At 46.1% G+C, this 5245-nt stretch overlaps 1 protein-coding gene across 9 annotated transcripts in view; it reads left to right on the top strand.

Moving 5' to 3' along the window:
* The first annotated feature begins 1270 nt into the window (after positions 1–1270).
* Cep164 (centrosomal protein 164) overlaps positions 1271–5245 on the top strand; it is a 78227-nt gene continuing 74252 nt past the window's right edge. For all 9 annotated transcript variants that reach the window (XM_023721148.1, XM_023721149.1, XM_023721153.1 and 6 more), the window contains exon 1: positions 1271–1376. The gene's annotated coding sequence lies outside the window, so the exon portion shown is untranslated. The remainder of the gene's footprint in view (positions 1377–5245) is intronic.

Genomic DNA, 5245 nt, shown 5'->3' with positions numbered 1-5245 from the left:
GGCATGTGGTGCCGGGGATCAAACTTGGGATTTTGCACTTGTCAGGCAGTCACTTAGGCCGCTGAGCCGAATTCCCAGGCCACTGTTAATATTTTTTTTAAGGTTTCAAAAATTTATTGATTTAATAGTACTGATCACAGAAAAATATAAGATTCCTGATTAAGTATATTCCGCTGTCTAGGCAATGGTTATTTTAAAAACTTTATTCAGTATTGTCTTGACCATGATTAGAAGAGGACATCGTCTGTGACCTCCCAGAGGGTGAATGTGTTGCAGCCCATGTGCAGCTCCTTACAGTCCTAGCCGGGTCCTCCTCCAGTGTCTCCTCTTGGAGTTGTACCTGATTTTATTAGCTGTCTTCATATGAATCCACTGAGGAACGGGGCGATTCTGCTTTTGCTTCTTGGCCAGGAATCGTTTGATTCTCAAAGTCTTGTGAGAAGACATAGTGAGGGTAGGAGGCAAGAGCACGCACTGGATGGCGGACTGAAGCAGAAGAGACACCGTTAATATTTTTAATGGTCCTTCCATATCCTGGAAAAATTTCTCCTCATATCTACATTCAGGTCTTTTAATCACTCAAGAAGCCCCCATCAAACATTGTATTATCTCAATGTGAGAACCTGAAAGAGAAAATAAAATCTGAAGGGTACAGTAGATACTGGGAAAAGGGAACGAACCTGTTCAAAAGGACAGAATTACTGAGTTGAGGAGAACAGGAAAGGGATTGGGGGAAAGAGATATATCTGTGTATGGAAGCAGGGTGGTTTGGGCAGCTGTACTGTGCATTTATGCTGGTCTATGGAAAGAAGTTGATCTTTGATTTATTTTGTCTTATTTTTTCAATTCTTTTTCTTTTTTCTCTCATCTTACTTTCTAATAATATATACACACATATATATTATTAGAAAGTATTATATATGAAATTAAAATTTTTTCTTCCAATTTTGCATGCATTTGTCTGGTAATATGAACAACTAATTTGAAGACTATGCAATACAAAAAGTGCTGTGAAATTCATATTATTTTGTTTAGTGAAATTCTGTAACGTTTGTAATTTTTCTGTTAAAATACTTTGTACGCGCCTTAAAAAAAGAAACCCCATCACCTAATGATGAACTACAATTTCCATCGTGCAATGCGAAGCTCCTGCGTATTCTGACGGGACTTCGAACCAATCCAATGCCAGAGCTCTCGGTCAGCGCCCTATTAGCTCCGGTTAGAGGCGGGACTCTCAGTTGCTAGGTTGGTACCCGTCCGGAAGTGGGTTCTGGCCGCTGCAGGGCAACACCCCGGCGTCCCTGGAAGCGGGGAGCCGGGGTGGTGCTGGAGAAGCGGCGCAGTCATCGCCCTGACCCTTCCGGGGTGGGGGACAGGTGAGGACTTCCTTGGGGAGGGGCGGGATGGCGTGGTTGGGAAAGGAAGGTTACGGGGGAGTTGAGGCAGCCTGGCCTGCCGGCTAGCGGGGTGTGCGCGAGTGCAGGCGGGAACAGAGAGAAAAGTGCAAAAGGAGCGGCCGAGGGAGTGTCGTCGCTTCACGACGTCCTGTCGCCGCTCGCGAGTGGGCAGCGGGGCTCTGGCAGGTGAGTGGGCGGCGGCCGGGGCCGGAGTGAGGGCGCCGGCCACGCGAGGACCGCCGCGGCGCTCCTTCGCCCGTCCTGCCCCCGGCAGGCTGCGAGGCCCGGCCTCCCGAACTCTGCCTGTGTCCTTCTCAGCATCCAAATCTGGGGCTACCCCAACCTGATGCCATGTTTTGGGCAGCGGGGGAAGCTGGGAAGTTTTTGTTTTCTTTGCACTGATTTGAGAGTCCTCGCTTGGCCTCCGCGACCCCCTCTCCGCGAACCTCCGACGTCAGCTCTCTGCGGGCCCCTCCTCTGCACTCCTCACACTCAGCTCCAGGGGAGTGCGCCCAGAATTTCAGTTGCCGTCTAGTCGGTAAAGTTCTCTCCAGCCAGAACCCTTTCCAGAGCTTATATCTGCTTAACGATCCTATCTCTCTCTGGCTTTCCCTGGTCCCCTGGATCTATCTGTTCCTCTTCTACTTGTATTGCTCATGTCGTCGAAGGACTTCACTCGGTCAACCAAGTCTACACTGGAAGAAATGCAGTAGAAATTTGTTAGCTGCATACGGGTTGGGGCGCTGTAGTTTCCCTCCCATTTCGCCCTCACTTACTGCTGCAAGTATCAGGTGCTATTTGGATGCCTCTGCTGCTGCAGAGCCTGGCCTTTCTTTCCATCCCGACAACCACAGACGTAGTTCAGCATTTCTTGCCTGTGCTTGCAGGATAACTTCCTAAGTGGGCTCTCTGCTTCTGTTCTTGCCCCCCTCTAATTAGTTTTGTGAAGCTGTCAGAGTCATCCTTCCAAAATCTCATCATACCAGTTTGCTTTGTGAAATCCCATGATGCCCCCATTAGGGACTAAAGACAGTGCAATCTTTCTAAGCCTCTGGAATATTCTTCTTGCCTTTCATTCTGGATCACTCCTGCCACACCCCTCCTTGGCTTGCTTTCTGGTCTGGTCAGAGTGGTTAAGGACGTAGGCTTTGGAGTCAGATAGACCTGGATGTATGCATCTTGTGCTGTGTCATTTGCTAGTGTGAAACCTTGGGTGAGGGCTTTTTTTTTTTTTTTTGGTATCAGGAATGGAATTCAGGACCTTAAACTTGCCTGGCAGGCGCTATATCCCCAGCCCCCTTGGATGAATTTTTAAAAGCACTTTTTTAAAGCTGAGTGTGGTAGTGCATGCCTGTAGTTCAGGTACTCAGGAGGCTGAGAGAGGCAGATTGCTGTCAGTTTGGGGCCAGTCTGGACTGCGTGGTGAACTCAAGGCTAACCTAGACTACATAACAAGGCCCTGTCTCAAACAAACAGAAACATGCTTTTAAGATTTTTTTTTTTTTTTTTTTTTTTCTTTTTGCGGTGCTGGTGATTGAACTCTGGACCCTGCACCTGCCAGGCAAGCACTTATTCTACTGAGCTATCTCTCCGGCTCCCTAAGATTTTTTTTTTTTTTTAAATGCTAGGTCTCACTTTCCTTATTTGAAAAATGGAAATGGTAGTCTCTAGCTAAAATTCACTAGGTGAGGTGATGTATATGGAACTTACTATAGCTCCTAGAACATAGGAAGTATACAGTGAGTGGAAGGTTTTATTGTTATAATTAATTTTCATTCTTGCCTCTTTGACTTCATGGGAGCTGTTCCTTCTGCCTTAAACTCCTTGACTCTGCTTATCTGGTGATCTCCTGCTTATTCTTCAAGAAATATCTCTCTGGAGCTCTGCTCTGTCATCTTACAAAATAATGTTAGTTGTCCTTACCTTTGTGTTCTGTCATGTTTTCTACTATTTCTCTTAATGTGCTGAACACACGATATAGTCACCTGCTTATGTATCTGGCTTCTTAGTAGCAGATTCAGTACAGATTCAGGGTCATGCGTAATTAGGTTTGTAGCACCAGCACATACTCCTGAGCCTGATCCATGCTAGGGAGCTGTTGATTATCTGGATGGCCTGAATTTGTGTTCCTTGGTGCTAGATCTAGCCTGTGGAGAAAAGTGGACTAAATCCTCTAACTATAGTAGTAATGATAATAATAGTAATGTCTGGCGCTCATTGAGCTCTTATGATAGCTTAAGCATTTTACATTGAATCATTTAATCTTCGCAACACTCTGAGATGCATTTATTTATTTATTTATTTATTTGTGCTGGTGTTGAACTCTGGGCCTCGCACATGCTAACCGTGAGCTATACCACTGAGCTATACCCCAGGTCAAGATCCTATTATTCTTACGGTCATAGCATCAGTAATACCAGCTAAATTTACTTAACATCTACATTTACTTGAGACTGTGCTAGGCACTTTTTGTCTCATTCACTCTCAAGTAGTCTTTTATCATGGAGTGTCATGATTATGTGAATTAAACACATGAGGTTCCTGAGGCTTAGGGAGGTGAAGTACCTTGCCTGTGGTCATACAGTTGCCAAGTAAAATCTGGAGTTTGAATGCAGATTTCCTGTCCTAAAAACTAGTGCTCTGACCACAATGCCATCTGTCACTAAAAGCGTGGAGAGGGAATATTGGGAATAGGGAGGCAGGACCAACTATGGGCTTTTCCATCTCCTGAGATTCCTTGGTTCTGTCTTAGTGTGTACAGCATTAACTGAACTCCTACAGTTTACATAGGTTTGGTTGGAAAATTCAAGAGAAGCAGCCCTGGTCCTCAGGAGTTTGTGGTTTAATAGGAGAGCTGGCACATGGTACCATGAAAAAAGTCATAGGAGAGAATATGCCTGTGAAAATATAAAAACTGTGTTCCAGTGCTGAGCTGGTTCTGGGTTGGCAGGAGGTTAGGCACGGAAGGCTTCTTGGAGGAAGTATATGAGTCACTCCTATTCTGGTAGATTCTGGGATTGGTCCGAGAGAGATGCTCCCCCATAACTCTGGGGCTTAGGCTACCCAGCAGGCAGGTCTCCTCAGGGTTCATCTGATCTGTTGATAACTGCTCCATGGAGCACAGTGTTGCGGCTTTTGATTGCTTAGAATGCCTCAGTAGAATATGCTTCGCAGTCACAGGCCTGGAGGGAAATCTGTTTGTCATAGCACATCTAAGGGGTGTCTCTTAGGCTTCTTCTCCTGCTACCATGGCAGCTCAGGTTGCCCCCTCTCACGTAGGCCATCTCATGCTTTCGTATACTGCCGCTCTGCTTTTGTGCTTTTTTTCTTTCCTCGTCTTTTTCTTCTTTTTTTAAAAAAACTTTTTGTTTTTGTCTTTTTGAGACAGGATCTCGCTCTGCAGTTCAGGTTGGCCTTGAGCTCACTTTGTAGCCCAGGCTGACCTTGAACTTGGAGTGATCTTCCTGCCTCAGCCTCCTGAGTGCTGGTACTACAGGTGTGTGCCACCATGCCCGGCCTTACCTCTTCTCCACCCAACTCCCTTTTGAGAAAAGGTCTTGTTATAAAGTCCAAGCTGGCCTTGAACTACTGATCCTCCTGTCGTAGCCTCCTGAGTGCTGGTATTACAGGTGTGCACCACAGCGTCTGGCACTTTGCTCTATTTTTCTTCCTTCCTATCTGGCCTCTATTCCAGTCTCTATGCCCAATAGCTTCCAGGGTGATTTTTTTAAAAATGTATATCTGGAGAAACCCTTTCCTGGGTTCCAGTTCCCTTATGGTGAAGGACAATTCCCTGGCATGGCCTGGCTTCTCCACGTCTACCTCTCCATTACCACCTTGCTTGGTAG

The sequence above is a fragment of the Octodon degus genome, unplaced genomic scaffold, assembly GCF_000260255.1.
Source record: "Octodon degus isolate 3935 unplaced genomic scaffold, OctDeg1.0 scaffold00080, whole genome shotgun sequence".
Classification (NCBI taxonomy): Eukaryota; Metazoa; Chordata; class Mammalia; order Rodentia; family Octodontidae; genus Octodon; species Octodon degus.
The sequence above is the reverse complement of the archived record's forward strand: the minus strand, read 5'-3'. Positions and strand labels throughout refer to the sequence as shown.